The sequence below is a fragment of the Pelodiscus sinensis genome, chromosome 5 (genome assembly GCF_049634645.1).
Source record: "Pelodiscus sinensis isolate JC-2024 chromosome 5, ASM4963464v1, whole genome shotgun sequence".
In the NCBI taxonomy this organism is placed as follows: domain Eukaryota; kingdom Metazoa; phylum Chordata; order Testudines; family Trionychidae; genus Pelodiscus; species Pelodiscus sinensis.
Genome location: NC_134715.1, coordinates 1,569,874 through 1,594,193, shown reverse-complemented (window position 1 = coordinate 1,594,193; position 24,320 = coordinate 1,569,874). Strand labels below are relative to the sequence as shown.

Below are 24,320 nucleotides of genomic sequence, written 5' to 3'. Positions count from 1 at the left end.
CCCAGCAGCCCCCATCAGGAGCAGGATGCCATTGCGCTAGGTGCTGTACAAACCTAGAGCAGTAAGCCATCCGCTCTGTCCCAGACGATAGGGATGACATGGGACTCTCTGCACAAATGCAAGAGGAGCTTGTCCTCAATATCCAGTCCGGGAGGGTTGGCAACCATCACCAGGACCCCGGGGCTGGTGGGGCCAGTGGGCTGACGAGTTTTCAGGGGGGCCAGTGGGCAGCGGAACCCTGAGGGCAGGCAGAGCTTGTGGGCAGCAAGACCCCATGGGTCCAGAAAAGTGCCTGGGGCCAGGAGGACCCCACAGGAGCTGCCCAGAAGCTGGACCCAGGGCTGGAGGAGTCCTGGTGTGGGGAAGTCGGGTGCAAAATCTGCGGGGGCTGCATCTCTACTTCCTGTGCTTATATCTGCTCAGTACCCAGAGCCCTGCATTGTGATAGTGAATGGGGCCATTGGGATGGTCCAGCTGCCTCTCTGGCCCTCACCTGGATGGCAGCCAGGCCGTGCAGGCCCTAGCAGTACCTCTGCCGGGTAGCCTGCTGCAGGGAAATGGGGGCTGATACGTATTTATTCTTCCTTCCTAGGACGCTAGGGACCTGATCCAAACCACACTGGGATCAGCAAAGACTCCCCCTGACATCAGTGGCCTTTGAATCAGGCTCTGAGAGGCTGGCAGGGGGTCAGACTAGACGGTCCTGATGGTCCCTTCTGACCTTAAAGTCCATGAGTCTCCAGAGCCCTTCCAGCACAGCCACTACGGGGTTAACAGGCAGGCCAGTTACCTCCTCAGAGGCTGCTAATTGCAGGGCCAGTCCCAGCTGTGATGAGAAGGCTGCAGAGCAAACTGCCGGGCTGCTGGGGAGGCTGCAAACTCCTGAGGAAAAAGCTGGACTGCCAGGGCAGAGGCACGTGTGGAGGGGCAGGGTAGGAAGCAGCCCCAGGGATGGTGCGGGGCAGCTCTGTGGTGGTTTAACACGGGTTGCTGGGCTAGATGCTAGAGGAGAGGGCAGGTCTCTGGACACCCTGCAGGAAAGGGGCTAGCTGAGGCAGGCACCACAGAGCCCAGGCTGGTGCTGACAACACTGCCCAGGAGCTCCGAACTTCTGCTCTGTGGGACTCTGGGCTGCCCCAAGAGGGGTGAAGTTCTGAGTGAGCTGGCTGGGGCCGAGGGAAAAGGCCAACCATCGCGACAGCAGGGGACGTGGAGCTGGCGGGGCTGCAGGCCCAGGCCTGGCGGCAAGGGACGCGCTGGCTGGTGAGTGACCCGAGACCAAGTTCTCTGCATAAAATGTGTGTTACTGTTTTAACCCCGGGTGCTGTACAGCAGCTGTTGAAACACGCCGCTTGCTGGTGTCCCCTGCAGTCATTCCCGCTGCCCTGCCTCCTGCCTCCTGCCGTCGGTTCAAATGCTCTTCTGCTTTCTCTGCCATGGGCCTCCTAGGCATTAACCTCCCTGTCCAGAGAGAGCCCCCTTCCCGCTGGAGTGCTGCCAGCACTTCCCCCTGTAGCTCCAAACCTGAATACAATGGAGCTGTATCTGCTGGGGGAAACCCCCAGCAACGAATGCACAACAGTCACTCCTCTGCAAGGGTTCCACACTACGTCTCCGTGCCAGCAGGTGCTGGTGCTTTATCAGCTTTTAGTTCTGCTGCTGCCCCTCTTCTCTCGGGGGCTGTTGCTTCTTGGTGCCAAGCTGCCATGGCAATTGGCAAGCTACTGTAATTGTGTGGGACAGGAATTGACTGTTCTGGGTTAGCTCAGCACCCAGGTGCTGGCGGTTTGTCTGGGAATGGGCAGTACTGATGCTTGTACATGAGGGTTGGCAAGAAATCTTGCTCTGCACAATGGGGCCCAGGCTCAGCAGCAGTTTGCAATAGGCTCCAGGTCAGTAGCTGAACATCTGAACCGAACGCGAAGCCTCTCAGGCCACCCCCTCCCCCTTAAGATGAGATTAATCAGTGAGCATGAGCCTGCATTGCAAAAGCTCTTCCTTGTCTTTAACCCCCCCCCCCCCCCCCATGGCCATGTCACTAGATACAACAGAAACCGGCATTTCTGGGGCTTGTTCGTTCCTTGGGGTTGTCAGGTTGATGCTGATGCATGGAGATAATCGCACACCTGTGCGGCACGGCTGCAGTACCCCAGAAGGGCAGTGGCAGCAAGATGAACCCAAGCCGTGCGGTAGGGATTCGGACTGAGGGCCGAATGAGGAGCTGGGAAGGCCAGGCGTGGTGTTCCTTGGGGTGGGACCAAATCTTGTCCTGTATGTTTCCAGCTATACCCTCCCGTCAAAGCCAGGTTTCCCAGCAGGAGTTTGCTGGGTGCTGCGGGTGACTTCATGGGCCTGGAACTCTCACTGTTCAGGGGCGTGATGGGGGAGGTATGTGTGACTGGGTCCTACATCACGCAGCTAACAGCATCCAGGGGCTGGAGGCAAGGCGCTTCCCTTGCTCTTCTCTGGCTCCTGTCGGGGACCATTGCTCAGGGCCTGTTCCCACCTCTTTTCTCCCTCCAGGGGCACATGGAGCTCTGCTGAAAGGGGTAGACAGGAGCTGGGGGCTCCACCCCACTCTATGGAGCAGGACTGGTGGGCAAGGGAGGTGAAACTGCCTCTCACAGGGCTGTAGCAGAAGGGATGTCAAGCTGGCTGGCTGCTTCCTCCTAGAACCCATTGATCGTAAGGGGCCTGAGTTTCAATTAACTGACTACTGGCCATTTCTAACTTGCAGAGTGGTGTCCCACGAAGGCATGGGAATTGCACCGCCTCTCTGGAGTCTGGAACAGAAACCAAGCATTTTGCCTCCATGAGCCTACATGCGGGAGGTCTCATCTCCAATTATGCATAACCATTGAGAGCAGGAAAGCACATTTACAAGTTCTGTTGGGGGGCAGAGGAGTTCAGGGCACAGCAGAAATCGGGGGGGCAGCAAGTGCCCCCTCTTGTGCTCGTTGCATCCCTGCTACTCTGAGCAGCCCCCTGACCTGAGGCGTGAATTAGGCAGCTGTGTCAGCTGGGAAGGGTTCCAGATTTGGGGATTTCATATTTTGAAATTAATCAGAATAAATTCAGCACATGTCTTCACAGGACCAGCTGTGAGGGCATCAAATTTTACAGCTATCAATGAAAATGAAAGAAGGGAAATATTTGAGGTAATAGGATGAAATTCTATGAATGCATCAGCTGAAATAAACACAGAAGGGGATACAGACAAGAGTAATTTGATGTACTTTGTTTATGTAGATAATGTAAAATGATAGGAAAGATAATGTACTATTCAGTAACAATGCTTATTTAGATTGTGCCTAATCTTCCCCACCAAATACTGAAACAATCAGAAGAGACCATTAGTTTGTTAGACTTCTAACCATTTTCTGTATTTATGTGTTTTGAAAATCTCAAGAAGTTGCCATGTAACATTATACTGCCCTTCTTGGATAGGCCCAGAGGAGCGCTGGCACCTCAGTCACCACTGGTTATGGATGCCTGGCAAGCTATAGAATCCAGGAGCGTTCGCTTTTGCAGTGCTAACAGGAGTAGTAAAATGTGTTTTGTTGTTAAAATCGGTGCATTGGACTCAATGGGCCGGCCCCCTGTGCCTCTTCAGTCTTATTTTACATTGGGCCTATCTTGTCAGAAGTGAATGGTGAGTTCTTCTGTCTCTGTTTTTCAGCTGCCCAACTTAAGGACACCTTAAAGTTGGACCCTGAAAGCCAGTGATAGTCTTTAGGGCATCCTTGTTACATAGGTCAGCCATGGTTTTTCAATTGCAGTGCAGACGTACCCCATGTCAGCTGACTCAGGTTCATGGGGTTCCAGGCAATGGGCTCTTTGACTGAAGTGTAGATCCTTGGGCTAGAGCCCATGCTAGATTGGGGTCTATAAAATCATGGCTGGTGTGGGGAAAAATGAATAAAGAAGAGTTATTTACTCCTTCCTATAACATAGAAGCTAAGGGTCACCAAGTGAAATTAGTAGGTTTAATACAAACAAAGGGATGTTTTTCTTCACACAGCCAACCTGTGGAACTCCTTGCCAAAGGATATTATGAGGGCCAGGACTACAACAGGGTTCAAGAAAGAATTAGAAATTCATGGAGGTTAGGTCCATAAATACTTATTAGCTAGGATGGGCAGGGATGGTGTCCCTAGCCTGTTTGTCAGAGGCTGGGAGTGGGTGACGGAGTGGATCCCTGTTCTGTTCACTCCCTCTGGGGCATCTGGCATTGGCCACTGTTGGAAGACAGGACACTAGGCTAGATGGGCCTTTGGTTCTTAGGTAAATACATAGAATCACAAAAGTTCCTAGCTGTGTCTTCAGTGTATCTTTAGAAACACACCAGCTCTGCTTCTTTTGGAAGCCTGGCTGAGCAAAATGACACTCTCTAATCTGATAGCAATTATTCTGGAATATAGCTTGCTACTGCAGCTTATTGAAGAAGTGGGTCAAATACAGTGAGAGGCTAGAGGACTCTCTCGCTCATTTCGATTCTCTCAAGGCACAAAGGTAACATTTCCATTTCATAGTTTCTTGCTCTGGTTATTCTAGTTAGGTATTTAATGCCTCATAATAGGTGCCAGGGGAACACTTTTCTTTACAGGGTAAACTTGTCGTAGTGGTGGTGGCCTCTGCAAACCGTCTGCCGTACTTACACCGGTGAACTTTAAATAACAGAGATGTCTTTGCACAGGACCTCTGTACTGAGTGATTCCTCCCTCCCTCCCACCCCCCAAGCATATAATCAAGTGAGTCTTACGGGGCTGATTCTGCAAGGTCCGAGTCCGTGTTCCTGTGACTCTCAGGAGCTTGCAGGAGAATCTCAGAACCTCACAAAACAGGAGTGCTGGGTAAGATTTTTCAACAGTGCTCAATGCTGCCTTAACTCTGCTCTCACTGACATCGAAGGTAAAACTCCCCTTGATGTGGGTGGGGGTGAAGTTAGGTTGAGTGCTGGTGATTAATTTCATCCGCTAAGCATAAGGAAGGCAAATGTACCAGGCATGACAAGACCTACCCCCCTCTTCCCCTTGCTGTCTGGAAGCTAATTTATTAAGGGAATTTTTCAGGTTTATTGATCAGCATAGCTGCAACTTTTTGACTGGTTATTCTCTGCCAGCTGAAAAAGGCCATTGTTGGAGTATTCAGATTATCAGATGATGAGTCTCTCCAACGAGGACTCGGCCCTGTTTTTATTCCTTTAAGATATGCTGAGAATGATTTTCTTCTGACCACATTATTGAACCTTTTTTTGTTCCAAGGAACTGCATGCATGTGGTATTGTCTTGGCACAACAGAAATCTAGCACCCACCGTATTTTAACGTTATTGAGGTTTTTGGCTGAAATCTCCAGTTTGTAAGTAGATTTTTTTTTTTACACCAGGACACTCTTAGCAAGACAACATGGGGTGGGGGGGAAGCAGCCAAGAGGTCAGCCCTTCCGAGAATCAGACCACTGTAGTTTCAAGAGACTAATTTTAGGCATGTGCCTTTGAGAGCCTTGGCCAAAAGGAGCAAAATGAGGCTCGGGGCTGGATTTCCACCAGTGTTCCGCACACCGTGGGTGGAGGAGGAGCGGCAGGTTTTCAGAAAGGATCAGTGCCCATTTAGGCACCTGAATGGACTGGCCATATCTGCCAAAGGCCCAGCAGCCCCTGGGCCAAGAAGGAGAGGAGTTCCCTGGGAAGGGGTGAGAGAGGAGGTGCTGCAGGCAAGAGAGCTGGGTAATGCTGGGCCAGGGAAGGCCTGGAGTTTCAGGCATGGGGAAGGAGGTGCAAGCGCCAGGGACTGAGAGTGATGTGGCCACTAACCCACCCTTTGAAAAAACCTCCCCCTAACCACAGGCCATTCCCTGGGAAGCCAGGGCCATGCTGGTGTTTGGGAAGCCCCTCGGTTTCTACGAGAAGCGGAGGTTCTGTGGATGCTGCCGGGTGGTGGGTTCCGTAATGCCTTAGAGCCCCTTTGTACATCCACTGCTGATGGGATATTCACTGAGTGCCCAAATCCCTTTGGAAATTAACTTAAGCTCCCGAATCTGCAGTCGTAATGGCCCCTTCCTTCTAAGGTCTGGAGGGAGGCCACTCTGCCTTGCTGCAGCGGTGCACTTCAGAGAGCAGCAACACCCAAACCGTTGAAAACATCAGCACTCTGGCCCCTCTTGTATGTGTGTCAGTTCCTGAGCTGTGATCTGAGAGGGAAAGCCTTCCCGTCGGCTGTTTTATCTCCTTTGTGAGCTCTGTAGGTCTGCCTCCACAGGCCTGTACAGCCACCAGCATTTGGGCAGGTCCCAGAGTTGGGCTGGGAGGCTAAGTAGTTTTGTCACACAAATTAATTAACCAGAACGTCCATGAGCCAGAAAAATCCAGTTTTATTCCTGGCTTTGGCGTGGAATACTTGTTTGGCCCTGGGCAGTTGATTTTACATGATGCTTTCAAACTTATTTTCTGCCTGCCTTAGGTGCCTAGCTCCCATTGACTTTCAGTAGGAATCGGGTACCTAATTCCTCTGGGCTTTCTCAAAAATCCAACTCTCTCTCACTCTGCCTCAGCTCCCTCTTTTCAAAATGAGAGAAGCAATTCCACCCTCCTGGAGATGCGATGCTAATGTCACCAAGACAGTGCAAGGTTAATACTTTCACTCTTGTACAGGGGTGCGGTAACGTTCTGTCGGACAACAAGTATTAAATAACTATGGTCGGGTGCCAAAGACATGGGTAGACAAAGAGATGTATCAAGGTAAATTCCTATTTATTTAAACAATTCACCTCAGCTGCATGTAGTAGGCAGTGAAAGTGGCTGAAAACTTATCTCGGCCATTACTGTTCCTATTAATGTCAAATATTATGAGTTGTGTAACAAGAGGTGTAATGTATGTGGTGAGACTTGGAATAGCTATTTAGTAATTTATAGTGGTCTTGATAAGCTTCAGTTAAATGTTCTGAACTCAAAAGCACTTTGTTGCACTAATTAGCTGCACACAGGTTTTTTTTGCTAATATTTTATCCCTGTGCAGCAAAATTCTCATTAGAGTCACGGGGACTTGGAATCCATTTAGTGACCAAACGGGTTTAGACATTAGAAGTTCTAAGAGTATATTGTGTCAATAGGGCTTTAGAGGATCGAGCGGGACAATTAACACGTTGAGAACATTTTGATTTGATATCTGACCTCTTTCATAGACATTCAGAAGGCTTGGCTATAGGATTATACTTTGAAGGTCATTCTCATCAATGCAAAATACTACATTCACCAATGCTTTTTTCAGCCCTCGCTTATATAGACTCTCTGGAGTTTGCAGCTCAGGTATCTAGTTAGGGATGCCTACAGCAATAGAAAAAAAGGTTCCCTCGCTTGTTTTCATGTTTCTATTCAGCATACTACATTGTCTGGGGATTTGTCAGTGTCTCTCCTAGAATAGGGCCAGTCGCAGTAACTCAGTTTCTTGTGTGAAACCGGTATTTTACTTGAACAATATTTTACAAGAACAAACATAAAACAAGGCTATCGTGTTTTGTATTTGGATGGCTCAGATCAGAACATATTTTTAGACTTGTGCAGGATTTAAAGCATTTTAAGTGGCAGTTAAAGAATTAGAAATCCTGCGCCAACTGAGGGTTTGGGTTTTTTTTGCATTAAAGCGATTGTATATTAAGATAATATTGTGGCTTATTTTATCTATTCACTACAGCTGGGTCTACATGACAAGTACTGTAGCAGTACAGTGATGGCGCAGTGTAGATGGAAAGGGTTATTGAAAATGCTTTCCAGTTCAGAAAACAATGTAATACTGTTCCCAGCCACTGCTGAGACTTTCACCAGAGGTTGTGTCTGCTGCAACCTCCCTTTAGATCACAGCTGGGGAGGTGAGAAGGAGGTGGCAGCAAAACAGCTAAATTCCAGCTTGCGTGTAGCTCTGCAGATCAGAACTCGCACTGTCAGTAGGAGCCAGTCTTGAACGGAGAGCCTGGGGTGGTTTGCTTTGTCTGCTCCACCCTGCCCTCCCATGGGTTCCAATGCTGCTGGCCAGTCACAATTTCTGCCATGGCCTTTGTAGCTGGTGTTAAGTGGAGTTCGTTGAAGCAGTCTATTCTGGAAGTGCTGCAAGCAGGGGTGGACAGATCACCATGGAGCAAAGGGTGCCTCTTCCTGGCGAACCCAGACTGACAGGAGGCATTGACAGACACGGTTTCTGTAGAAACCTTCTCTGATTTAGATTACAAGCTTCAGAGGGGCAGCCGAGTTAGTCTGTGACTGGAAAAACTTCAACAACAACAACGAATAGCCTAGCAGCACCTTAAACACTAACAAAACATGTAGATAGGCTCATGACCTTTCGTGGGTACATCTGAAGAAGTGGGCTGTGCCCACGAAAGCTCATGAGTCCATCTACATGTTTTGTTAGTCTTTAAAGTGCTGCCAGACTATTCGTTTTTTTTTCTAGATTACAAGCACTAATACAATAGAAATAAAGCACCGTTGTAATTACTAATTACTAATGGCTTTGGGAGAAGTCACTTTCACTCTCAGCACCTCTCATTCGCTCTGAAAAATGGAGGTGATACTTCCCCATCTTGCAGGGGGCCCGACGGTGACGTGAAGCCAGACAGGGACATGGAATTAAGATGCAGACTGCTCAAAATAAACTGTTGTTAAACATACTCACAAGGAAGGGGCAGTACCTGCCCTGTTACCCTACATCAGGTATTTAAATGATCCCAGTCTGGGGCGTAAAGGGCACCCTACTATACAACCCAGATCTTGGGTCTGGCTCTACTCAGCCTACCTAGCAGGACTTGGCTTGCTCTGAGTCCTGGCCTCAGTGGGACCAAGGTTATGACCTCTGCCCACAATGGCTCACCTTCTCCCATGAGCCCAAGGCCCATCCCCAAATCCCAGCTCTCTTACCTCTGGGGCTGGTTCATTTTCTCCTTCTAGTCACAGTGGGAACCAGCCACAAGTTGGGCTGAAGCAACAACTCAACCCGTGTACTTCAGGGAGGGGGATGACGTGGTCCAACCTAACCTGCCAGGGCTTGAAAGTGCTGTGAGGAAAGTAGAAAACTCCCCGGTCACCTGCCAGCTGGCCCATGGAAGAAAATCACTCCTCCTTGGCCCCAGACAGGTGATCGGCGAGACCAGCAACATCTTTCAGGCTGGATTCCCTTTCCCCAGGGTACGAGCGTGGGGCTCCTGGAATGGGGCCTAACGGGGATTCACATGGCCACTGCTTGAGGTTAAATCATGAGAGCTAGAGACGGCTGGCCAGTGAGCACCCCTTTCCCTCTCCCTGCGATAGCCAAAGGGTGTCAGAGATTCCTGAGTTGGCGGGACAGGAGAGCTACCCGATGTCCGTCCCCTTGACCACTAGCTCCATCAAGCCCCCATCGGGGCATTTCATCAAGTTCTTGGGACGCCATAAGAAGTGCTAAATGTTACTGGGTTGGAATTTAATTGTGCCTGTAGCTTGCCAGGTAGAGCTTTGGAGAGGCAAGGAAGCAGACTATCAAATATCTGGCAGAGAATCTCTGGTAACGAGGTGTACCGGTAGTTCGGAATAGGCACCCTAGTCCGAACTACCTAGTTCGAGCCCCGTGTAGCCGCGCTGCACGGGGTTCGAAGCAGCGGGGATTTAAAAATGGCGGCTCCCCGCTTATGCTAATGAAGCCCGGGAAATTCAAATCCCGGGCTTCATTAGCAAGTGCGGTATGCCTACATTACCCCGCTAGTTCGAACTAGCGGGGTAGTGTAGACATACCCTAACACAATAACATCCCAGCAGCATTAAGTAATCCTGTCCGTAGGAACTCAGCCAGTCAGACTCTCATACAAATGCTTTTTACTCTGTCATCGTGGGTAGCATGACCTTAGCCCTCTCCAAAATATATACCAGTGGTCTTATTATAGTGTGGCCATCAAAAACGGGCCAGTTACAAAGTCTCCATTCAATCTCCAAACTAGAAGTGCTGGCTTTAGGCATCATCTTTTCCCCTTACCTGACACAGAACCATGTTGGGCTTCTGATGTGAGAATCTGTACCACAGGGTGTTTAGGGGCCATTACATCTTGTGGAATTGTATAATCAAGAGCATTGTGATCCTGAATTAATCTCACTAGGATTAAGTTGTACTTTAATACTCTGCACGTCAATGGAAACCAAATCCTTTTAGCACAGTGACCAGGTTAGGTTACTTAGGCCCTTTACATTCACAACCATCCAGAGGAAAAATCTTTTTTGCTGACATAAAAAGCACTAGAAAAGTCAGTACAAACGACGACTTCATACAGGGACCTGTTTATACTGTTCTAGTGTATACTGTACACTATACACTGAAATGTGAATACAATATTTATATTCCAACTGATTTATTTTAAAAATGAGTGAGCTTTTCTCCCCAGTAGCAGTGTGTTCTGACACTCTTACATTCAGATGTGTAGGTTTTGAAATGTGGTGGTATGCAAGATCAGTCAGACTCCTGAAAGGGGTACAGTAGTCTGGAAAGTGTGAGCCGCTGTTCTAAACTTCCTGCACCGACATCTTGGCCCTACATTATTCTAGTCTGATTTTTTTCTTTCAGCCTGCACTGTGGAAATTTGTGATGCCAGATTGCTACCGGTCAGTTGGGAAATGTTGCATGCTCTGGGCGGAAGGGATAGATAATAGGAGGCAGCCCAGCTCAGTTTGGGCTGGCTGAGGAGGAAGGACATGGGCTGTAGGCTCTTGAAGAGGTACCTGTGACTCTTCAAGCAGGGGGAACCATGAACTACGCTGCCATCAACCACCCGACCACAAAGACTGGGAGGCCAATTCAGAATCGGTAATAAGCCGTGTTGGGAAGCACAAGGAGTTTTTTCTGAGCTCAGGATGAAATGAGAAAAATAACTCCCTGCCAGAGGTCCAGTCCTGCTCACTAGTGAGTGTAGCTGGGAGCTGTGCTGACGGAGACAACATTTGCACAGGCCCTGTGTAGAAAGTCTTCCCTATCCTGCAGAAGAACGTGCCCAGGGCTTAGCAGTTAGGGCAAACTCTGCTACAGTATGGACATGTGTGCCTCAGAGATGCTGTACGGAGCACTGGTGTGCAGGGGAAAGTGGCCATGGCAGGACGGGGTTCCGGTCCTGCAGGGTGAGAGCGTTGGTACTCGAGGACAAGGACGCAGAGCGAAGTGCTCTGTGGAGGATTGATGCGCATGACAGCCGGGGGACGAAGGCAAAGGCACCATGCTGACTTGCAGCAGCTGAGAAGCTGTCTTGGAGAAGTGGGTGCGGTGCTTCAGTCACAAAGCCAGCACAGAGAGCACGGTCCCCTCTGCCAGCTGCATCGCCCCGTCCCTGAGTGCGCACAGCACTGTGCCCAGCAGCACAGTAACTGGCGTGGCACGGCTCCCGCCAAATCCTCGGTGCCATAGCAGCAAGATCCAGCCCTGGGGTGCCAGTTCAGCAGGGCACTGGAAATCACGCTCAGCTGGAAGTCGGTGCTTAACTCCCAGCGACTTCCAAGCTGGGTTTAACTTCAGGATGGCTTTCTAGTTAATCTTGTGCCTAAATGCTTCCCTGACTCTGGGTTTAGGCAAATCACTTCATGGAAGTAACAGTGTGTATTCCTTTGTACTGTCGTCCTGCTTGAAATCCCTGCTGTGATGCTTTCCTAGAAGGGAACGAATGACTTAGAACAACACTCCAAAATGTTGGTTGTCTTTCTTTGTTGCTTTTAATGTAGATCACCATTTAGATCCTAATGAGGCATGCTTTTGGGGCCTACTGTGGCATACTTTATGAATTCTTCAGGACAGATATCACAGGCATCCTGCCAAATACTGATACCCAGTGAAATATTCAGCAATACTCTTTTTTTTTTTTTTTTTCCAGTCACAGTTTGGCTGCTTTAATTATCCCCAATGGGCCATGGAAAGCAAGACAGTAATTTAACAGACTGAGCTAACAAAGCTGGTCCCGTTGACAAAGGCAGAACAATACAACTTGAGGTGGACTTAATCTAATTTTGGATTTAGTCATTAACTTGGTACTCAGAATAACTTGCCAGAACCTCATTACAGCACTGATTTGCAATGTACATATAGTTTATAAAAAAATTATCCAGAGAGGTTACCAACACGTCACAGATATTAATGGTAGCAGATTCCTGACCAGTAGAGCTGCTCTAAAATAATTAGACTTTCTAGAACAATACATTGGAGAGAACTGGTTTTCTCTTTAAAAGAATGGCATGTCGTGAACATTTTGGCAGAGGCACCCGGCCTGCTGGTGATAGGGGGGTGGAAAGGGAAGGAGGCAAATACCCAAGGGCTCAGGCTATTTGAAAAGGTCAGTACAGCAGGACTAAGACGGGCTCCCTCCCTGCCCATGCTTGTTCCACATGGCTCCTGGGAGCGGTCAGCATGTCCTTGCAGCCCCAGGAGGGTTTCCGTGCTCTAGCCCGGCCCCAGCACTGACCCTGCAGCTCCCAGAGAAGGCCAGAGAAGCACCCATGCGTGGGAAATCATGCCCCTGTTAGAGTCCCTGTGAGTCTGTCAGTGAATTCAGTGGGGCCAGGATTTCGCCAGTGTTGTCTGCTGGTCAATGTCAGCGTCACAGATTTGCAGAGGCTGGCGTCTAGCTGTCTCTCTGACCGTGTCCCCTATGGAGGATAGCTAGGCTGCTCACCTAGGATTCAGGGACTTTGAAGTCAGCACCTCCTCTGCAACCTTGCTCTTTGCTTTCGTCCACTCCAACACGGCGGGGAGATAGATTGTGCCCCTCAATTTAGGGGACTCTCACCCACCAGCAGGGCCAGTGCAGTTGAGGACTTCTGAACAGTGAAAGCCATCTGGAAATGGGTCTTTTAAAATGTTGCTGGAAGCAGATAGTATTTACAGATGGCAAGAAGAATCCAAAGTTTAGAGGGACATGTCTTGTTGATTGACATGTTAGTGACCCAACTCACCTGAATAATCTTGAGCCTCCTGGATTGAAAATCCTGCTCCTTGCTGCCCAGTAAACTCGACTGCCTGACATTTCAGTGGCTGGAGATCCTGTTGCCGATGCTTCAGTTTATTCACTGGTATAAACTATTCTGAGCATTACAGAGCTGAATCCAAACAGTGGATGGTCGGCTCTGGAGTCGAACTGTCTGCCTCCTCGGACTAAGTAGGTTAGAGGCAGTACATTATTTGTGTGTGTTCCCCCTGCCCAAGTGCAGATAACAGCAAACATAGAAATGTAAAGAGCTAAATAATTCAGCACATGTAACCAAACTTACTGCAAACTTTCTTCCATTTGAACTTTTCCCTTTTAAAGAGAAATGAAAATTTTCTAGTCTACACTTCAGAGCTCATTACCAGAATGAAAGACTCATGCTAGAAGAATCGTATTTGCACTTTCTCCCTTGTGTCAAGTATACTTGGGTGATAAGTTGGATTCTGTACATCTTCAGTTACTAGCCCTCTCAGATCTGACAGCACTTAATTACTCAAGACATGATCTGCTAAAAGCAGCATCTGGAAACGATGTCACTTTTTGCGTTTGGCACTGGGAAAATCTGACTTATGTTAAATACATACTTTTAAGCACAAAGCCTTGAAAGAAATTAGGATAGCTGAGTACTCCCTTTTATGGATTAGATTTTAAAATATATTGCACATGCCTTTTATTTAATAGATACCACATTTCACCATGTTTGTAGGCTTCATGTTCTCTCTGTTTCTGGCGGTTGGCCTGTCTCACTTCTCCAGCCCCAGTGGCTGTGAGAGGGAGTGGTACCTTCCCAAACTCGCAGCCTGACAGATATATCACTAGTGGGTGGGATGGACTGGATCTGCTGTTAAATGAGCAAGTTGCTTTTCTGACTGTCTTTTCCAAGCCTGGTCAAAAAGCTCATTCTTCCAACTGCTCTGTCAAGAGTACTGAGTCTTGCCTCTTGTATGTTGCTGATGACATTGCAACACTACTAACTCCTTTTGGTCAGTTTGACCAAATGAACCCTCATTTGCCTTTTACGGTGTAGATAGATATCCATCAGGATTGATTAGACAGAGATTGGACCTGCCGGGAGGACACAGTACTGCACTTGATGATTTCTCAAGATTCTATTCTATTCTATTCTATTCTATTCTATTCTATTCTATTCTATTCCCACTTATACCTAGTCATAACAACCTACCTATTACTGATTGCAATTCCAGTAGTATTCAGAGACCACAGTTTTGATCAGGGCTCTGCTGTGTTCGGTACTGTACAAACATACAGGTGGTGCTTGCCTCCAGAGAAGTTAGTGGCCAAAATGTGATTTACTGTTTAATAAGCTGCAAGGGCAGTAAAAAACCAGTATTCTCTAAATGATGTTCCCAGTATGTTTGGCAAACTTTCCCATGGCCTTCTCAATGTGGAGAATGCACTTATTAAAAATACGGGCAGAAGGGTTGGAACTGGGAATATTCTGCCATTTTTGCCAGTGTTAGGGTTGGCAGAGCCAAGACATTCCCTGGATGTCACAGAAGAGTCCCCCTTTTTCCATGCGCAGACTGGTAAACCTGTTGCATGCTAATAAATTAGTAAATATGATCCTGCATCAACATAATGAGACCAATGTTTTACATCGGCTTGCTCTCACAAACCATTGCTTTGATTCCAAGTTTTCGAATGGGTGGTGGACTCTGTTCCAAAAGAACATTGCCCCGGATCCTGATGCACCAGGGTGTGCTATGAGAGAGCAGCAGCACCTGCCATCTTAATTAGACCCCCTCCTGATGGTGAGAGGCTGCACACAGATGGCCATCAATAACTGGCAATGGATGAGCACTGTTGGCATGTGACTGAGAAGCAGTCATCCGAAGTGAAAATAGCCTGGTGCCGGCATGGCCCCATCCGCTCGAGAAGCAATGGAGGGTTTACTACTGATGTCTCACGCATGCGCTGCCATTTGGGCTGCACCCAGAGGGGAAGAAATGGAGGAAGTACCCCCCACTTGTGGGAATAACCTCATTCCACCAGATTGTTTTGATGTTGACCGCACCATGAGGCACTGCGCTGGTCCATCGCTTGCTAAGTCAGAGGAGCTATGAAGCCAGGTATCCAGTCCATGCAAAACAAGTACCCTGCTCTCCGTGTGACATCCCTCTGGGATTTCAAGTAGGCCGTGCTCTTGGCTGGCATGCTGTGTGCTAGAGGAGCTCCTCCAGAGCTGCATGCACCCCTATTTGGTATTTAACACACAGAGAAAATGACCACCGCAAAGAGCCGATGAGAGAGACAGGTGGGCTTCTAAGGGCTTACTGCTGGACCCACCTGTTTTGTGCTAACACAGGATCAAGAGGGTTGCTGGAGTGGGCTAGGAACAGGTCTCCCTGTAAAGTTGCGCGCAGTGAGTACAGGCAAGCAGGCTGCAGGAGCAATGAGAGGTTTGTGATTAATGGAGATGGGGCCCTATAACATGGGGGTAACTAAAGCTCTTTGAGATCGGCAGTGGGCTCCACATAAGAGCTGGGTGGGGGATTGTCGAATTCACTCAGCAGGAAGAGATAAGCAGCAACCGAAATGCAATATCTGGCATCTCAGGACCCACTTTGCATTGGTTTTGCCAACATTAATTGTTTAAAAAAAATCAGGAGCTGACCCCTTCGAATTGTGAGATTTTAAAAAGTAGTAAATATGTGGCTCTAACCTCTTTTTATTTACTCTTCTGGTCTGTGAGCTTTCATGGAGTGCTAGGGTCACATTTTGAAGTGTTTCCTCCACCTCTGTGGTTTTAAAATACAGGTACAATTCTCACAATCACTTGTTGCCTGAACCTTGGGTGAGTAAAACCACAAATATTATAAGACTAGCAGTAAAGTTGGCAACACTATTATCTTGCATCAGTCCAATCTGCAAAACATGTTCTCTGTATAGCCTTCAAGTACAAGTGATCTATACTCCTGGTCCTCATGGAACAGAAGACCTCATTCCCCAACGTTGTCATTCTGGCACTTTTCCATGAGCGCTTAGATCATTTTGGCGAGGTGCGGATAAGGATTAAAATATTCAAATCTGAGAACATAAGAATGGTCAGACCTAAGGTCTATCCAGCCTACTATCATGTCTGCCGACAGTGGCCAATGCCAGGTGCCCCAGAGGGAATGAACAGAACAGGGAATCAAGTCATCCCACCCCTGTGGCCCATTCCCAATTTCTGACAAACAGAGGCTAAGAACTCCATTCCTACCCATTCTGGCTAATAGCCATTGATGGGCCTAGCCTCCATTTATCTAGCTCGATTTTGAACCCTGGTTACAGTCCTGATCATCACAACATCCTCTGGCAAGGAGTTCCACAGGTTGACTGTGTGTTGCGTGAAGAAAATCTTCCTCATGTTTGTTTTAAACCCGCTGCCTATTAATTTGATTTGGTGACCCCTAGTTCTTGTGTTATGGGGACAAGTACATAACTTTTATTTCTTCATTTGTCTCCACACTGGTCATAATTTTATAGATGTCTATCCTGTCCTCCCTTAGTCATCTCCAGGAAGTTGCAGTTGTTTTAAACTTCAGATACCAGTTTATACATTTGTTCACAAGGTTGAAACAAGAGCTGGTTCCCTCACATCCTTTTGTTCAGTTCTGAAGCCATGGCGACATAAGCAAATTCAACAAGGACAAGTGTAGAGTCCTGCACTTGGGATGGAAGAATCCCAAGTATTGTTATAGGTTGGGGACCGTCTGTGGAGTGATTTCATCGCAGGACCCAGTAGAAGTGGAAGTTCTGTTGTGAGAACATTAAAAGCCAGGTGTCTTCAATAACAGCAGTAGGCTTGGAGGAAAAAAAGTTGGCCAAATGCAATTTTATTGGGATAAATGACCTCTCTCTTTCTGGGTTTGTTCGGGCAGGAGAGTCTGCTCCAAAGCAAGTTAAATCTGCATTTAATTAATCAAACACTCTTCTGGTTTCCCAATAGGCAGAGAGCAAAATCAGCTAATTAGTTCATTCAAAAACATCTGCTGACCTTTTTGTGCAAGGCTGTATTTTCCTCGTTACTCCTTTGATCCTGCCTTAAGAACAGGGTATATCGGGTTAGTTTCTCTACTCTCCAGGCACTTTGCAATTTTTCACCAACACCAAATGTCTACTAAAGGCTTGTTTATAACTTCTTGCTGTCAAGTCCTAGAGCTAGCTCTCTGTTTGGGCTGATCTAACCCCTTTCTGTCTGTCCTGGTGTTTTCCTCAGTTTTTAATTATGTTTCTGATTCCCCCTCTATATGCATCTGACTCATTCCTGTTTCTTCCATTCTCCCTGCTGAATGCAGCTGTAAAGAAGGCATTGAGAATCCTGGTTCTGCTTGTCAGAAGCCTATGATTTTCCTCAGAAAGATCACTCCTTACAGCTGTAAAATCTTTTGTCTTCACAGCTTTGTAGTTCTAGTATCACTTTCATGGGTGTTCTGAGGTGCCATTTCCTGTATTCCTGAAGCAACACAAAGTTAGTCTCTCATTTGCAAGATGAGTGTCTCACACACTTCTCTCTTCCTTATCAATACTTGCATTTCCCTGAGCATTCATGTTGGTAACTTGCTACTTCTAGTCAGAAGTTATTTCTTAATGTTTGTCAGACATTGAGTGTATTGAAATCTACCAGGGTATGTCTACACTACCCTCCTAGTTCGAACTAGGAGGGTAATGTATGCATACCGCACTTGCTAATGAAGCCCGGGATTTGAATTTCCCGGGCTTCATTAGCATAAGCGGGGAGCCGCCATTTTTAAATCCCCGCTGCTTCGAACCCCGTGTAGCGCGGCTACACGGGGCTCGAACTAGGTAGTTCGGACTAGGGTGCCTATTCCGAACTACCGGTACTCCTCGTTTCACGAGGAGTAACGGTAGTTCGGAATAGGACCCTAGTCCGAACTACCTAGTTCGAGCCCCGTGTAGCCGCGCTACACGGGGTTCGAAGCAGCGGGGATTTAAAAATGGCGGCTCCCCGCTTATGCTAATGAAGCCCGGGAAATTCAAATCCCGGGCTTCATTAGCAAGTGCGGTATGCATACATTACCCCGCTAGTTCGAACTAGCGGGGTAGTGTAGACATACCCCCAGTGAGTGCCGGCTTCTTTCTTCTTTCTGCCTTGGCCTCTCATGTGACAGCTGACTTCTCATTAGCAGTGTGAATTTTTCCTTCAACATTTGCTTTGCTGCATGCAAAATGTGTCTTCCCATTCTTGGAACTCTGTCACCTCAAGTACTGATGAATTCTATCATTGAATGTGCATCTCAAACCCCATTTGAATTAAATGGGTGCTCTGAGTATAGATGGAGCCCAAATATGCTCAATGAGCCAGATTCTATTTCTCAGCTATAGTTGTGCATCTTCAGTGAATTCAATGGGCTTTCACAGCTGTAAATGAGCACGATGTGGTCATGATTGAGTGGAGACAACAGAATACTGCTCCATGTGCTCTTGCCAGGTCTTCTGTCCCTGCCAGGAGCACTTTATGATCAACAGAATCAGTTTGATGCTAAATACTGTCACGGACAGATACAAGTTCCCTGTATGTGATAGTTTGACCTGGCTCCCATCAGGTGCCCCTGCTGTCCTGTCCGCACACTTGAGCGAACGCTGTAGATGAGAGAGGACTGGTTTGGTGACTTCAGGGGGAACTTGTGTGATCTATGTTCTTAGGATGCATAGGTCAGATCTGGAGAGATTGTCTCCATTGACTTCAGAGGGAAGGTGTGCTGACACTACAAGAAACCAGGAGTCACCCCATTTGAGGTCTTAACGCATACTTAGGTCATAATAGATTCATGGGGAAGCTGCTGAAGATTTTCCAAGTTCTCTCCTTCTCCTGGTGCTGACATGAGTGAAAAAGAGGTGGAGGGTAGGCCACCGAGGCGCTTTTACCTGCAAGCGGGAGAGTCATTTCTTAGACCGGATTGCATCAGTGATCAAAACTGATTTTTGCCATCCTTGGCTGCCAAGGGGACAGTGATTCTTTCTCTCAGTGGAGGGCCTTGTTGCGGTGATGCACATGTTCCCTCCTTGTTAGCCTAATGTGGCCCTCACAGCACTGATGCTCTGGGTGCACCAGAAATTCAAGTCTTTGCTGGGTTCTACTAGTCCATTGAAAGGTTCTGTGAACCACCAATACAGCTATCCTGCAATATCCTTCACCTGCCCCTGGGTCAGCACTGGGCACAGCTACAGGTAGTCGGACCAGAAGAGTTTTTGTTCACGTGACAGATCCACCTCTTCGACACAAATCAGTAACTGCTTAAAACAAATTCAGTGCAAGCCTGTCTGCATTCCCAGTAGCTTCCCAAAACCCCACCTTGGTGGCTTTCTTCATATGAAAGGAGTTAGTCTCCACATGCAGAAGGAGAGGGTTGGAGCAAGTCAACACAAACCTAGTGATGAGCGGAGTGAAATGGTCATTCCAGACTGGACTTTTCCATTGCATCCTACTCCAGTTAGAGTGGTGCAGCTCGCCTAATTCCCTCCTTGTGGCTGGAAAACATTTAGCCACAGAAATTGCTAGCAAAAGAGACCCTCAGATTCTAAGCCATGGAGCAAATTGCCCTCTGATTGTAAGAGATAAGTAACAAGACTCTCATCCCTAAGTTTCTTAGCCCTCTATGGTGGAGTCAGGGGAGAGCTTTTGATGCATGGGCTGCATCGCACACACAAACGTTCAGTCACCATTGTGGCAGGGTTGCTGATTTATCTTACTGATGCACCATGTTGCTCAGGGCTGCTGGCTCTGCTTACCGGTCAGCTCAGTGCAGGTTTTGCACGAGGCATAAGGGATCGGTTGGAAAAGGCTTTCCTTGTTGACCAATCCCCATCTAGCCTGCTGCTTTTTGCCGACAAAGTGCCATGGAAGCAAAAAGTGGCAGCCATTTCTATTCAAATGAAGTGGAGGATATTTAAATCCCCGCTTAATTTGCAACAGTGATGTGCCTAATCTACATCCCTCTGTCGGTAGAGGGGTGTAGTTTAGACACACCCCAACTCTCAATTTCAAAGAAACTCCCCACAACAAAACAGCTAATGTGGGGATCCTGAGTAACTGTGTGGAAACGTGGACACAGCCATCAACGTGTTGTGTTGACCACTTTTTGGGGGGCCATGGCACCACGTTATGGTTTATTTCAGGAAGTGGGCAAAGCATGCAGGAAACAGCTGCTTAGTGAGTATTTAAAAATGGCACCAACAATTCATTGCTAGGGGTATGGAAGTCCTACCGTGGGACTTGCACAAACACTATGTAGCAACAAGAATGTCTTTTCCATTCGAATGGGCTTAAAGTTTAGCTTCTGGGTAGTTCATTTTTTATTTACTCCAGATCCGCAGACAAATTGCTGTGTGAACAGCTGTTTCTTCTGTAGAGGGATTTGATTTGAGACATTACGGGCTAGATTCATCACACGGATGGCAGGGAGTTTTTCCCACTTGGGATTTTATTAATGGCATGGTTTTGATTTGTTAACTGTCAAGAGGAGATCCGCTGTGAGGGTTCTAGCGATGGGGACTGGATTGACGGGTTTGTGTTAAAGGAGAGCAGCTGTGGAGATAATGATACAATTCAAAATGCATTGAGCACCAGTTTTGTAGGAACACTGAGCACTTAAAACAGGGAGTATTTTGGCCTACACTGGAACCATGTATCTGAACGCCACTGCTCTTTGGGGAAGCTCAGATTTGGGATTTATGTGGTTTGGGGTCATTTTTGGAATGAATACCTCCAACACCCCTTGTGAGATTACTATCTCTGTCTTACAGGCAGAGTAGATAGGAGTCTTGGTTGAGATCCTAACAGGAATATGAATGTCACAGTTCCTGATACCCTGTCGTGAACTCAGACCACTAGAACATGCTGCTTTTTTCCCCCTTCTTTTTGCTATAGAATTACTCTACTGGACTTTCAAATCTTGCTGATCTAGAATCCTGCTTATTCTCTAGATAATGAAAACCCACAGTGTCCATCAATTAACCCTTTGACCCGGACTCCATGCTACAGTAATCAAATACTTATGGGAAAGTCCTATCGAATTCTTTAATAAAAGTTCTAACTGTTCAGTGGGTATTCTGAGCCATCCTTTAGAATTTTATTCACTGCAGCAATATTCTATTCCATAGCTGGGTTTAAAAGCCCCCATAAAGACTATCTTTTGCTAACAAATTACATTAAACTGGAAACTTATTTCTATAAACCACTGAGTCAATTTTTGCAGAACCTTCTTGAGGTTAAATTTTATAAGGCTTCCCCATAAAACTATCCCAGAAATAACCAGGCTAACCTCTGCCAATTCTCTCTTTAAAAAGACTCCCTTTATATTAAGCAACAGCTTTCTCCAGCTCTGTTCTTCGGAGCTGGTGGGGAACTGAAATAGGTAGGTCTCCCGTTCACCATTCATGTCACAGTGCAGATCTATTTAGTCGATTCCAGCCCCTCAGAAGGCACAATGGGACCCAAGGGATGGCAGCATGGGGAGCGAGTGAGTTTGTTTGAAAGTCCCTTGTGATCACAAGCAGGATGAAATCTCTGATCTAGCGAAGTGCTTAAGTTACATCAACTCAATGTCCATATGTAATGGCGTGGTGCTCGTCTCTCGCAAGTGTCCCTTCTGGCGGGTGTGTCTGTGAACTTTAACAGTCTGGCTGCACCCCACGAGGCTTACTCCTTGAAGGCAATGAGGTCACTCCAGATGGACCACTAGGTAGTTCAGACCACCTTCTGGAAGTTTACCGCAGCCCAATGGTAGGCCACTTCCCCAGTGGACACTGGAGGATCTGGGCACACCCACTACTCCAGGTACCAACCCAGGGACCCTACCAATTGCAGCCATGCATCACCATGTCCCTTTAACAAAACTGTTTCCAGTTCCCTAGACCACTTTCCCCATGGCCTGAGCCTTCACTAAAACTTTGGTCTCACCTCAGGGTTCTTCTATGTTCAGGCCTAGCAGTCAGCAGGGAGCATTTCTTTGCTGCCCCACCTCTCCTAGCACTGCACTGTCCGTGGTGCTGTAGTTAATTTTGGCCAGCCAGGAGCACCAACTACACTCCTCTGGCTCCAGAGTCAGTTCTTCACTGGGCTGTACTGCAACTCCTTTTATGCTAGCCTGCAGCTCCATGATTGGCTAGCTCCTTGCAACTTCCCCTTGATTGGCTGCTTTCCTGCACAGTCTTTATAAGACACTTGGCGGACTTAGCTCCACGACTTCATTCTGGGACAGGCGTGGCAGGACCATGAGGCCATAAGCAGGGAGTGTCCACCCCATCATAGCATGCAAATCAAAGATATGAAAGAGCTGTTCTGTTGCTCAGACAATGCTCTGTCTTTCCCAGTATCCTGTCTTTGACAGTGGCCAGTACCACTGGGAGTGTTCAGAACAGGGCAGTTAAGGGATGATCCACTGGTAGCAGAAAAGATTCCACTGACTTCTGATAGTCAGAAGCAGGGTCATCTCAAGCCTGAGGTTGCGTCTCTGACCACTTTGGCTGGTAGGCACTGGTGGATGAATTTCCCTAATTCTTTTTTGAACCCTGTTATACTTGAGCCATCACCACAGTGGCACTGGGTTCTAAAGGTTAGCCATGCATTGTGTGGATTTCCTTTTGCTTGTGCAAAACCAGCTGCCTATTAACTTCATTGGGTGAGCCCTAGTTTTTGCATTCTGGAAAAGGATAAATAACACACGTCTATTCACTCTTTCCTACTTTATACATTTCTATCATATCCACCCCTTAGTCCTCTCTTTTCTATCCCAAACAGCCCTAATATGTTCATCAGAAGCCATTCCACATCCTAAATCATCCTTCTTGCCCATCTCTGAACCTTTTCAGCTTCCACTATACCCTTTTTGAGATGGGCCAATCAGAACTGCATACATGATTCAAGGTATGGGCACACCATGCATATACATATTGGCATTATGACAATGGTAAAACTCCCGCTGGCTTCATTAATAGCAGAGTTGGATCACTACAGATTGCTTTTGGGAATCCATGCCTTAGTCTCTCTTTTTTTTTATACCAAAATACGGAAGAAAATTAAGGCTTGAAGCTTGATACAGTCATAGGTATGAAAGGTATTCTTTCTCTATCTTAACTATAGGTTGAATCTCTCTGGCCTGGCAGCATCTGTGGTCCAGCATGATTTTAGTTAGACATATGTCCACTTACCTTGGATGTGGCCAAGTTTCCTGTGATCCCATAAAGTTTGTTTATAGCCACCAGTCCTGGCTGTATGTTGTTTAGCTCTAATTTACTCCTAAATGCCTTCTTTGAGCCCAATAAGCAGTGGAAGTGTTGGTTCTAGATGACATTGATCTCCTGTGGTTCTGCAAATTCTCTGATTGAGCATTGGTCAGGTTTCAGGGGTTCTGACTAGAGAGGTTCAAGCTGTATATCAAAAGCTACCTAACAAGGGTCAGATTTTGAACTGTGCCTGAACACTGGGTGGCTGAGGTTTCAGGCGCCATAATCTTCATAAAATTAGAGCTTGGGAGCTGACATTCCAAATGTCATCTTATTTTTATTGCTTTATTTGTACATTTCTCTTGTGCTGCATGTTGTCTTTATCGCTTATAGTCCTCTATAGAGTTGTGCATGTTGTTAATTGCATGTAATTTCTTTTAGGAGTTGGTTCCAAAGGGGAAGGGGGAAGGAAATAAAGACTCTTTATTATTCTAATCTATCACTAACAGCAAAAAAAAATGGCAACAGTGAAGAATGTCTTTCAGTGAAGTCATGTGGCTGATGCCTTGGGAATGCAAAGCAAGACAGAGAAAATGCAGATCATTAATGTTCAATCAGAATCCTTCTCCAGAGCCTGTGTCACTCTTGCAGTACATAGTTTTGTAGATTTATTATAGGACTCGGAGTATTCTGAACATGACACTTCTATTACTTCACAAGTTCACACCTGGCTGTTGGCCAAATGATACAACCTTAGTTCAGCTGTCAGTGGAAAATATTCAATTAGATAAATGTACATCTGAATGAGCGCTGTCTGCCGTGTGTCGCCCTTTAGAAAGATTGCATCTGAAGTGCAGTTCTGCAGAAACAATATCATTCTGCATGTCAAAATTAAATTAAGGCTGCTCTATTTTTTTGCTTATCAAGGAAGGGTTAGGCTACGGCATATAGTCCTGCTGCTTTAGCAAGTGGAGCTACATAGGGATCAGTTTGGGGACTGGTTCTGTTCAATATCTTCAACCATTGAAATATTAGTATAGAGAGTATGCTTATAAAGTTTGCAGATGATACCAAGCTGGGGAAGGGCGGGTTGCAATTGCTTTGGAGGACAGGGTCATAATTCAAAATGATCTGGACAAACTGGAGAAATGGTCTG

At 47.0% G+C, this 24,320-nt stretch overlaps 1 long non-coding RNA gene across 5 annotated transcripts in view; it reads left to right on the top strand.

Moving 5' to 3' along the window:
* The first annotated feature begins 797 nt into the window (after nucleotides 1–797).
* The window catches only part of LOC112546584 (uncharacterized), a 392,852-nt gene continuing 369,329 nt past the window's right edge, over nucleotides 798–24,320 (top strand). For 2 of the 5 annotated variants that reach the window (XR_012903931.1, XR_003090320.2), the window contains exon 1: nucleotides 798–1,263. This is a non-coding gene — a long non-coding RNA (uncharacterized LOC112546584). The remainder of the gene's footprint in view (nucleotides 1,264–24,320) is intronic. The other 3 variants (XR_012903930.1, XR_012903932.1, XR_012903933.1) reach the window with 2 other exon arrangements.